The sequence below is a fragment of the Lissotriton helveticus genome, chromosome 8 (genome assembly GCF_964261635.1).
Source record: "Lissotriton helveticus chromosome 8, aLisHel1.1, whole genome shotgun sequence".
NCBI lineage: Eukaryota > Metazoa > Chordata > Amphibia > Caudata > Salamandridae > Lissotriton > Lissotriton helveticus.
The window spans coordinates 1488668456-1488680954 of NC_136069.1; the positions used below are offsets into that span (position 1 = coordinate 1488668456).

A 12499-nucleotide genomic window follows, 5' to 3' on the forward strand; every position below is an offset into this window, starting at 1 on the left:
CAATTGTACAAACAGCATAAGCTGCTCTCAACTGCCCAACTTCGTCTCTTACACATGAGCCATCGACAAAGAAAATTTCGTCTGGGTCGGTCAGTGGCTCATCTACGATGTCGGGTCTGGGTTTGGTGCATAGTTCAGTCACATCGAGGCAGTCATGGTCTGTACATTCATCATCATCCTCTATATCATTTGGGAGTGGCATCAAGGTAGCAGGGTTCAAAACAGAGCATCTCTTGAGGGTCACATTCTCTGCAGCAAGAATAACTTGCTCATATCGCGTGAGCCTGCTGTTGGTCAGATGCTGTGTTTTGGTCCTGGTCATCAACAGTTCAACAGAATGGGGCACGCACACCTCTAACGGGTGCCCCATGACGATATTTTCACATCTCTCAATGCTGACACCCGTTGCAGCAACGGATTTGAGACATCCGGGCAACGCTGCGGCTACTGGGTCTAAAGTAGCCGAGAAATAAGCAACTGGTCTACGGGCATTCCCATGGATTTGGACTAACACAGACAACGCGCAACCTTCTCTCTCACAACAGTAAAGAAAAAATGGTTTATTGTAATCAGGCATTCCCAATGCCGGAGCACGACACAGGTCCTCTCGCAGCTGTAGGAATGCCATCAAACAGTCTTTGTCCCATGGTACCGGATCGCTCACCTCCTTGTGCGTCAGTTTTTGCAAGGGCTTTGCTTTCAGTGAAAAGTTCACGATCCACTGTCGGCAATAACCCACCATCCCTAGGAACATCCTGACCTCTCTCTGTGTCTTAGGCGCATTCATTTTCATGATCGCCTCTATCCTGTCTGGTGACACCTTTCGTTTGCCTTTCTCTATTCTGTGTCCCAAGTACTGCACTTCTGTCAGGCAGTACTGCAATTTTCCCGGGGACACCTTGTGCCCATTGGCAGCTAGGTGATTTAACAAAGCAATGGAGTCCTCCCTGCAAGCTTCTTCTGTTTCTGACGCCACGAGGAGGTCGTCTATGTATTGGACCAGAACTGACTTCTGGGGCAGCACTAGACTTTCAAGATTTTTCTTCAAAAGCTGGTTAAAGATCGATGGGCTCTCTGTATACCCCTGAGGGATACGACACCATGTTAGGACGCGATTTTCCAGCTTAAATGCGAAAAGAAAATGGCTTTCTTCGTCCAGAGGGATCGAAAAGAAAGCCTGACAAAGATCGATCACAGTGAACCACTCAGCTTGGAATGGAATCTGAAACAGTATCACTGATGGATTCGGTACCACTGGACAACACGAAACGACTATGTTATTAATCTTTCGAAGGTCCTGTACTATCCGAAATTTCCCATTTGGTTTCTGCAGACCCATAATCGGGGAGTTGCATGGACTACCCACGATTTCTTTCAGTATTCCCTGTTTAATCATGGACTCGATCACGGGTTTTATGCCTGCAATCGTTTCTGGAGTCAATTTATATTGGGGTGTTCTTGGGAACTCAGCATGCGGTTTCACTACAATTTTCACTGGGTCCACCCCTTTGACCAATCCTATCTCTTCCCCAGTGAAATCCCATACTTCTGGTGCCACTGTCTCTCTCAAGTCCCAGGGGAGCTCATCTACTGTTAAAGTAGGGTACAGCTCCACGCATATTCTTGAGTTTGCAACTTTGAAGTCTGCATCATCATCATTGGTCAATACCTCCACTCCCTGAGGTGTACAATATATAGTACAATTCAATTTACACAACAGGTCTCTTCCTAGCAGACACACAGGACTTGAATCGCAAACCACAAACTGGTGCTCATCGCTGTACTTCCCTATTTTCACCTGTACCGGTTCTGTCAATTGGCTGGTTATTCTCCTGTTTGCGACCCCCACCACCTGTATGGTCTCTCCAGACATGGGCAGGTCTGGAACTGCAGCTGATCTGATCGTGGATCTAGTGGCTCCTGTGTCCACCAGAAATGTCGTAGGGCACCCTGCTACTTCTGCTTCCACATAGGGTCCCCTCTGGTCCACCTCCAAGGCTGCCCCGAGGGTGCAGTCTTCTCTTTCCACTCTCTGTCCGGTTAATGGGTCCACATAATAGCACTCTTCCCCTTCTACAAACAGGGGCATTTGTCTATAGGTCTTACCCATAGTCCCTACTCGAGGAGGTTGCGGGAACTGGGCTCGGGGAGGAGCCCCCCCTTTGAGCACCTTTCCTTGGTATGGCGTCACCCCTCTTGTAGGCGCGCTCTGGACCTCTTCCTCCTCTATCTCTTGCTCTCCTATCTCTACATTGTAGGGGCACTCGCGTTTCCAATGCCCCACCTCGTTACACTGGTGGCACCTAGTCGTTTTCTTCAAGGCAGCTATGTCTGTTCTGGGTCTAAAGGTGGAACTCTCCTCATTACCCTTGTTCTGACTGTACTGCTTCTTTCCTCCTGTACCTGTCCCTTGCTGCTGTTGCTGCTGTCCCCCCTTTCCTGCTGCCTGCATCTGTACCACCATCAACTTTTCTTTTAGTTTCTTAGCCTTGGAGTCTATCTCATCACAGCAGTACCTGGCATATCTCAGTATTTCGTCTAGGGGTTTACTTTGCCAACAAATCGAGTGTTGCTGAATCATTAAACTAATATCCGGTCTCAGTCCCAGGACGAACTTGGACACAAATTGCCCTATGTCTTTTGGATCCATTACATCCAAGCCGCTATACTGTTTAAACGCCTTCAGCAATCTCTCGTAATATTCGTGGACTGTCTCTTTGGGTTCCTGTCTTGTTCGGTCTATTCTGACCCAATCTATGTCTTGCATTGGCACTTTCTCTTTCAGCCAAGTCATCACTCTCTCGAATTTTGCCATCACAATCTCGGACGGCCCATTAGTCTTAGCATCTCTCTCTGGCTCCGTTGTGGGCCACTCAGCGCTAACCTTGCATGCTGTCCACAGATCTCCTGGTACTACAATGTCAAACAGCGTGTTCAGATCTATCCATAGGACCTTTGAGATTTTTACAAATCTCTCCACTTGCTTGTACCACTCCACTGGGTTTTCCCGTAATTTGGGGAAGGAGGTGGTAAAAGCAGCTAAATCTCCCCTACTCCAAGGGACATGTACATAGTTCCCATTTGCGACTTCACGCAAAGGGTAAGCTTCTATTCCCTGCTGTCCTCCTGGTGTCATACCAAGCGTGCTTCTCCTGCCGGTCCCTTTCTTGGACCACCTCTCTTCCCACTTATCTAGTGCCCTCCATGTCCTTATTCCAGCGATCAGTTCCCTTATGTGCGTTTTCAGCCCAATCGTTCTCCTCTCATCTAGGTCTCGATCTGTATAATGTAGCCTGTGGTTACCCTGTAATGCTTTGGTTCTTGACAAGTCCACCATATATTTGCCTGCTAGTTCGACTAACTTCTCATGGACTGCTCTCGCTTTTCGAGTAATGTCCTTTGCCATATACAGTATTTCATCCTGTTCATACATTTCCATTCTTTCTAAAGGCAGGGTACCATCTACCATATCATCCAGGTCTGACCTTAAACTGGCGACATCGAGTCTCTTGGCTTTTATCTCAGCTCGCAATATGTCTTTCGAAGGGGGCTCACTGGTCTCCCTACCATCCCAACTTCGAGCTCTACGTTTGGGCTCGGGAGAGTTAATGGGTGCCCTCCCTTGCTCCCATCTCTCCAGGTCCCATGCTCGGCCATCCGATCTTGGAAGGTGATGGAACACGGGCCTGTTACCCCTACTCTTGCTCTGCCCACTCTCTTCTTCTTCTCTCCTCTCACCGCACACCTCTCTGTTATTTTCCCTCTGGTCTCTACTCTCTCTTTGCCTAGTATCGCTCAGTATCTGATACGATCCTTCCTGGTTCCCCATATTCCCTGGGCTGCGCTCATTTCCGTCATCACAGGGACTATGGTGCGACCTCTCACAACTCCCATTCAGTTCTCTGGTGCCGGGCACACAGTGTGGACACTTAAAGCTGTTTCTGTACTCTTGCGCTCTCCTCTCCCCTTCACTGAGTATTGGGCGCGCCACCCCTCCACTCCCGGGGCCCCCGTTTTCCAAATCTATTCTATTCCCACTCCGGGCCCAATGGGTGATTCCCCTACTATCTCTCTCTCTACAGTCCCACTCCGGGCTGCTCTCCCCAGCCCCGCAGTGAGTCCGAGCTCGGCTGTCCTGACTTTCCCTTTCAGCTTCCGCAGCTATGATGCTCTTTTGAGCCTTCACTGCCTCATCCCACTGCTTCATGTACTCATTTAGCTCTTGAAAGGATTTTCGTCCAGATCCCCTCAGATCCACTGGCCATCTAGGGCCCCCAGGATCTCCTCCTGGGTCCCCTGCTGTGTGCATCGGGGTGCTCCACTCTCTCGGTATCGGCATCTGACTTGGGGAATTGATCGTATCGTTCCTTCTTGCCTTCTCTGCTCTTTCTCTGTCCTTCCGTACCCGTTCTTCCCCTCTTGCTCTCTCTTGGTCATATATCGATATTATAGGACCTATGGTAACAGGTACCTGTAGTGCATCTGGTAATGCGTAGGATGTGGCGCTTTCCGTTTCCGGCGCTCTTTGTACCACAAACCTCCCGACTACCTGTTGCACCTGACTAGGCTGGGACAGCTCTTTCTTTGCCTCAGGATCCCACTCTGAACTGGGAAGCGGTCTATGCTCTCCTGCATTGCCCCCCTTTTCTCCTTCTGTATGCTCGACCTCTCCCCCTGCTCTATTATACGGGGGTGGCCTGTCTGTCAGTAATCTGTTTATCAGGCTGTCCTCTGTTTCGCTCTCATCATCTTCTTCTAGGGGGCTTTTATTTACGGGCACCTCTAACACTGGGTACAGTTTATTTACTTCCATGTTATGCACTCTCCATCTTTTAGCATCCGCATCCCACCTGGCATCCTGTACTGCCCTTACCGATCGTTTCACCCTTTCTTGTCGTCTGTTCATATTCTTTTCATGCGCTGCCCTAATCCATGCATCAAGAGCTTCAAACTGGGTCGGTCTAGGCAAGGGTCTCATTGAGGTCATGACTGATTTTAATCGATGTAACACCTCTAATCTGAACGTCCCGTACTTCGGGAACGTCAGTTCCTCATTTCCTTCAGTAATCTTACTCCACTCTGATATCCAAAGGATCGTATGCAGCCCAACATTCACTGCCATGTAACGAGCTGGCGTACCCTCCGGCGGGGCTTCTTCCCCTTCATACGATCCCCGCTTCTCTTTTTTAAACACCGCTCTCAGCCATTTAAAACACTTCATAATTATGCGCACAATATCCAGCCTCGCTACTCTGTTTACTTCCTGATGACAATCCACCAATCCTGTCGCGGCTTTGCTAGCTTGGCCTATCGCAGCGCGGTCTTTCTCCGGTCGGCCAATCACGTCGCGACCCTTTCTGACGTCTTTTCTAGCTGGCCTATCACGGCGCGGTCTTTCTTCGGTCGGCCAATCACGTCGCGACACTTTCTGACGTCACTTTTCTCCGCTTCGCAGCAGCACCCCTCCTTTCTCAACTCGTTTCCCGGTTATGCATGCGTCCCATTCATACACCGAAAAATGACTACTTCCGACCAAGCGGTCACTTCTCTCGACTGTACGTCCACAGTCTATATGTAATTGTCAACACAACTGACGAAATGTCTATCGTCTCTCTGATAGGTTGCTTACACACACAGTAACTTCCGACCAGCGTCCGTTACTCACGCACTCACTCTTACGGTCCCCCTATCTCGGTCTTTCGGGTGATCAATGGTACCTCATGACCCCCTTCACACTAGTTGACGATTACTCTGGGTGTCCGATACACCCGAACCACTTAAGCTCTCCTTGAACTTAAGATTTCCACCGGTTGCGCGCGCTCACAACCTGTTCCACAGTCACTCTACAGGCATTCAACTCCGCCAGACATTACAACATAGATACAATACAAAACACCGCAATCTAACACGCATAACCCTTTATACTCACTCTCGACCGATACTGCTGCCTTTTCTGTCTCACGTCATCCGGATCTTCTTCAGCGGGCTGTTCTTCCGATCATCGATCTCTAGGGGCCTTGGGGTAAGCTAACCTGGCCTAGGTCACCGTCCTCAAGAAGGCAACCATCCTCTATAGCTACCAACTGGAAGGGCGAGATTTTGATCGATACCTCATCACTATTGATCCAAACCTCGATCTGGTCGACTGAACCTTTGTTGCCTGTCTTGGAGGAAAAAAAAAAAAGTGCCCCTCTCTGCAAGTTAGTTCACCCAATAAAGGACTCTGCTCCCAAAGATCACAAACAACTTCTAGCTTTCAAAAGTTTATTGTAAGGATATGATAAGCTGCAAATACAGGCATCTCAGAATGAGATTCACGAGATACACAGGTCCAATTACATACATGTGCTCTCGGAAAGCCCTCAGACGAGCAACGGAAATCACTAACACAAGTTCTAAGAATAATAAAGCTATCAGCATTGACGCATATCTCTCCTTCATTTAAGTTGGAGGAAAACACACAGGTTAGGCTGTCCCTACCCTGCTCTAGATGGTATCCCTACTTAACCAAGTCCCAACCTAACAAAGGTGTCAGCAGTGAATGACCCCCAAGGGAAGTCACTCACTCTAAGTCTCTTGGTGAAAACCTATAGTTCTCCAGTCATGACCCCTCTCTGCCTACCCATCCGCTCTCTAAAGGGTCCTCAGGTATCTGCTCTAACTCCACCCAGGGGTGCTGTCCCTAATACAAAACAGTCAACAACATTTGAGACGCCCCTTGCGAGACGCCCCTCACGTGGTGTAGCTTCTGGCTTTTTCCATGATGCTTTGTATTGGGCCTCATACGTTAGAGTTGACCTTGCTTCTCAGACTCTTCTCCGGCCCGCTGATACCCCTTAAACATTCCGGAACCCTCCTCCATGTCTGGGCCGTCTACTGAACAGACCTCTATTCATTCATTTATAATTGGATCCCCCCTTTGCAGACAGATATCTGCAGCCAAGAACCCAACTCTCATAGACTTCCAAAAAAAGCTTGCAACATTTCTCAGCCCAGACATGTACGTGTAAATCAATGTTAAAACATTTCAGGCCTACAATATTTCTCATCATGATTATAGCATTCAACTTCTTCATTAATTAAAGCATGTTAATACTCTTATTCTATTATTCAGTAAACATCTCTAAAAATCATGGCCCATTTAATGCAATGACCAAAACATTAATACAATCTGTGTCGTGAAAAGAAACACCTTCCCTTTTAGCTCTGGCCCTGAGGCCTACCACATTCTGCGTTTAACCACATACCATCTTACATTTTAACAGCTACACGACATGAATTCAAAAATAATCACATCTACTAAAATCATATAGTGTCACACATTTCTGTATTAGTTCCACTTCTACTTAAATCTCTACATTAGCTATACATTCAGAAGATAATTACAGATACTATTAGCACTCATGGCATTTCTCCTCATGATTTGTGCTTACTACAGGTAAGTGTGATGTACTCATACATTTAGGTCAGTTTGCGCTCTCTCAATAGTAATGTGGTTTGTCGCATGGTTTCTTTTTTCGAAGGAAACAATTCAGAGGTTTTTCCTCCAAAGGAATATAGCAAAACAGTAACTTTTAGGAGACCAAACAGCAGTGACAGGAGAGCTCACCAGGTTCAAATACAAAGGCAAACAGATGTTACTCCTATCTGTAAATAAAGAAATAAGAGAATGCATTTGAATAATAAACCCATGTCATAATTGTTACAGTAGAGGTGGCATCCAAGAGGTTAGGCAGAGAGGAACCATATTGATATGGGAGGTTTGTGCGGAGATGTCAGGAACTTAGCCTCTGCTCCTGTACTCTGAGTAGTATTAAAGCTAAGAAGAACTTCCCCTTTGCTTGCTGTGTATGGTGCTATTCGAGAAATTACTGTATCAAATGTTGTTAGTGTGCTGATGTGTTTTGGGCAAGCCTGGGAAAAAGGCACATAGCAGGAGTTTGATTTACTAACCTCACAGGCTGTCTCTGGACCAAATGGGTAGAGTTCTGACCTGATACAGAGATAGTAAAGGACCAGAGGTGGTTATAAGTGCAGGTTATTCAGGATCCCCACAGTGGCATTCGATATATGTTAGATGAGTGTGCCTTAGATTAGTGTGCAGATAGCAGGCATAAACTTCAGCAGACATAATTAGAGAGAGAACAAAACTGCTATACAACTGTCTCCAAACACAGCGGCCATCCAAAATTATTTTCCTGGTTAAAGCAGCAGTAATACTAGGAAATAGCTCTCCCGCCTAGGGAGAGAACGCCCCTATGCACAACTGTTAAAGGACCAATGGGTCTGATTCTATACGTCCAATTTTTTAACAAAACGATGTCCAACACGTATGGGACACTTCCGGGTGATCCTACCCCGGAATACACCAAGGATTTGATTACTATCATCAACAAAGCCTTCGAGAATGGGACCATCAATGAGAGAACAAAGAGGTATCTAACACCTAGCTATCCAAAACCTCCGACATTGTACATGTTGCCTAAACTCCATAAACACCCTACCAATCCCCCTTTTCGACCCATCGTGTCGACTAGAACCAGCATTCATGAGAACGTGGGGAAATTCCTTGACAAATACTTTCAACCATTTGTGACTACATCTAACTCATATGTCAAAGATACCACCGATTTCCTACTCAAATTGGAACCTGTTATGACCCAGCTCAAAGACGCTAACCTCATCATGTGTACTGTGGACGTCAGTTCCTTATACACTTCTATCCCCCACGATGGAGGGATAGAAGCCATCGAAGAAACACTGGCTCAATCGAACATTGATCAAGATTTGAAAGTATTCCTGATGGAACTCACTCTGTTCACACTATACCACAGTTATTTTACCATCTTTGACCAATGGTATTTACAGCTTACAGGTACGGCCATGGGAAATTCGGCGGCTCCTTGCTACGCTAACATTTTCATGCGAGTGTTTGAAGAAACCCACATCTTGAGTACTACGAATTGGCAGGAAAACGGCCGGCTATACTTAAGATACATTGATGACATTTTTCTTTTATGGGCAGGCACTGTTGAAACCTTAGTCACCTTCCTTAACACCTGGAATCAGGTCACACCACGGATACAATTCACATGGGATTACAGTACATCCTGCGCCCATTATTTGGACGTGAAAATATTAAGAGAACTGGGAGATTGGTCCACGTCGATCTTCAGGAAACCAACCGACAGAAACTCAACCCTTCACTATCAGAGCTTCCACCGCATGGGGTTAAAAAACAACTTACCTTATGCTCAGATTTTAAGGGTTAAAAGAATTGTGTCTAAACCCACTGAGAGTAAAGTTCAAATCCAAACAGTTTTGGAACGGTTAAAAGCACGTGGTTACCCCACACCCATATTGGACTTAGCCATGGAAAGAAGTGAGAAATGTACCAGAGCATCTTTGCTCCTCCCCAGACAAAAGACTCCATCTGATCGATTAGTGGTCGTTTCTAAGTTTTCCAAAGCATCGACACAATTCCAAAAAATCATCCGGAAACATTGGCCCATTTTGACCATGGAAACTGACTTCAACGGCATATTCAATGAAACACCCATCTTTGCTTTTACCAGGGGTAAGAACATAAAAGAAGCTTTGAATAACACCAGTGGACCCAAATCGAATGTCACATACACTGGTCTCAAACCATGTCACAATTGCAGCAATTGCAATAATTGTATCACAGGCAATCGGATCAACCATCCGATGAAAGGCAACCCCATAAAGTTAAGAGTCAATGCTACATGCAATAGCAAAAATGTCATCTATTTGCTGAAATGCCCGTGTGGCAAGTGCTATGTGGGACACACTGAACGCAAGATCCGCATCAGGATCTTAGAACATAAGAGCAATATTCGCACTGGGAATTTAAAATCTACGGTTGCCACCCACTTCCTGGAAAATAGACACTCAGTGGCACAACTGAAATATCAGATCCTGGAACAAGTACCTATCACCACGAACAACAAGAACTTGCTACTTAAAAGAGAGAATTTTTGGATTCGTTATCTCTCCACGATGGCGCCCTTGGGGCTCAATGACCGCATTGAATTTTTGTGTTATCTATGAACTTATGTTTCTGTTTTCATTATGGTTCACTTCAATATTATTTTGACATCTAAAGATCCTTCCTATGTTTCTATTGGTTTTGACTGTTATTTCATCCTTTACATCATGGCGCTCACGTTTTTCTTTCCACTTTGACCCTTTGGGCCGTTTAGTCCTTTCTCACTTTCCAGCACTTATTACTTGTACTCCCAGCGTAGCACATCGCGCTAGCACCTTCACGGAACTCTTACGAGTCTGCCGGATATTGTCACACAAGTAAGTACCCGGTCCCGGGACGCACGCCTTCGGGCACTTGTAACTGAGTCACGTTCCTTTAGATGCACGTTCACGTGGGATAATCCGCTGGAGGTTAGACACTGTAGGACTCCGTTCATATAATCGGACAGACACCGGGTGAAGACTCTTTTCTATTTCAGGCACGAATCTTTACTATTTACATGATTTCACCATGTAGAGACCCTGGGTTTTAAATCCTTGAAGCTTGCGACTTTTTATTTATCTTTCCCGCTTGATCACCCATTACCGTCACTCATAGCGTCGCATGCATCACGTTTCCTGTTTTTTGAACGTTATTATTTTTTAGCATATGATTACAACTGGTTATTTTGTTTTTGTTGTAGAGTAACCCCCTGACGACGGGCTCCGCCCGAAATGCATTGGGTTGTGTGATAATGAACACTCCTCGAATTATATACATGGCTTTGGATTACTATGTTTGATATACAACATATACATGATCGCATCCTTTAAAGCTGCATCCAATAAATATTGAAAATGTGAAAACATCTCCAATTTGGACATCGTTTTGTTAAAAAATTGGACGTATAGAATCAGACCCATTGGTCCTTTAACAGTTGTGCATAGGGGCGTTCTCTCCCTAGGCGGGAGAGCTATTTCCTAGTATTCACGTTGTTACACTGCTTGGCCAGACAGTGTTTCCCCATTGCACACTACAATCCTTTACAACAGACTACTTTGTTGATCAAATCAGCTGTGCGAGATCCTTCTTCATTTAAAGCAGCAGTAAGGCATTGAATGAATGAATGAATGAATGAATGAATGAATGAATGAATGAGAGACTTATAAAGCGCATGACTCACTCCAGAAGGGGTATCTCCACCCTAGCAGCGGATAGGATCGAGGAAGTAATGGGGGCAATCATTCTTTAAAAAGTTCTATTTTAAAAGTTTTCTGAATTTAGGTAATCTAGGGCACATACGTAAGGCACTGGGGAGCGAGTTCCAGAGACACGGGGCAACATAGGCGAAGGGTTTGCCCCCGTTCGGAGTTTGTTGACCCGAGGCACTCCTAACAGAGCCTTCCCTCCCACCAGAACGCAGGGATCTACTGGGTCGATAGGGGACAAGACTTTCAGTCATATGCTTGGGCCCACTATCGTTGATAGTTTTGTGAATCAGACAGCATATTTTAAACTTGAATGGGAAGCCAGAGAAGGCCTTTCAGTAACGGCCGGGGGGGAGCCCTGGAAGGTTGATTCGGAGCCAACCGAGCTGCTGTGTTCTAAAACACTTGCAACCTATTTAGCACCGTCTCATTTGCCCCTCCCCATAGCACATTACAGTAGTCCAAGCGTCTGACTACCAGAGCTTAGAGCAGGGTTTGTGCACAGATAAGGGGAGAAAATAAAACACTCTCCAGAGAGACTTCAGCATACTGGTACAGCTGCCTGAGACAGCAGCCACCGGGTTCTTCATAGATAGGGACTGGTCCAGGTATACCCCTATGTTTTTAGCCTTGCTAGTGGTGATAGGAGCAGGGCCTAATTCTGCTGGTCACCAATCGGGGCACCAGAGAAATTGTGCTTTGCCATACAGGAGAACTTCGGTTTTGTTGGCATTCAACTGGAGAAAGTTCTTTATCATCCAGTTGGAGATAGCATGCACACACTCTGGAAAGAGATGTTTCTTTGCCTCTGAGTTATTGTCAAAAATCATGAAAATGAAAACAGGAGATGTGTGTCGTCCGCATATGAAAACGGGACAAAGCCATATTCTCTGATGATCTTTGCAAGGGGCGATGTATATTAAATATTGTGGGACTGAGGCATGAGCCCTGAGGGACCCCGTTGTAAGAGATTTGGCTCCAGAGTGGAAAATACCCTAGTTGACAGTTTGGGTGCGCTGTTCCAGAAAGCTGGCAAACCACTAAAAGGCCATCCCTACTATGCTGATGTCAGTCAGTCAGTCTTTGCAAGTCTATGATGTGCTACAGTGTCAAATGCTGCGGACAAGTCCAGCAGCCCTAAAGACACTGCCTTATCAAGCAGGGTGGTGTTGGTGGAATCTTTCAGTCCAAAACTGGATTGTGAAGGGTCCAGACATGACTGAGTCTAGCTGCGAGTTGACATATCCCTCCAAGAGTTTGCTCATGAGCGGAAGGAGCGAGATTGGTCGATAATTAGATAGCT

General features: G+C 46.2%; 1 protein-coding gene across 3 annotated transcripts in view; it reads left to right on the forward strand.

Annotated features, from left to right (window-relative positions):
* GRM5 (glutamate metabotropic receptor 5) overlaps nucleotides 1–12499 on the forward strand; it is a 967370-nt gene that overhangs the window by 568360 nt on the left and 386511 nt on the right. The gene's annotated exons all lie outside the window — the stretch shown is intronic.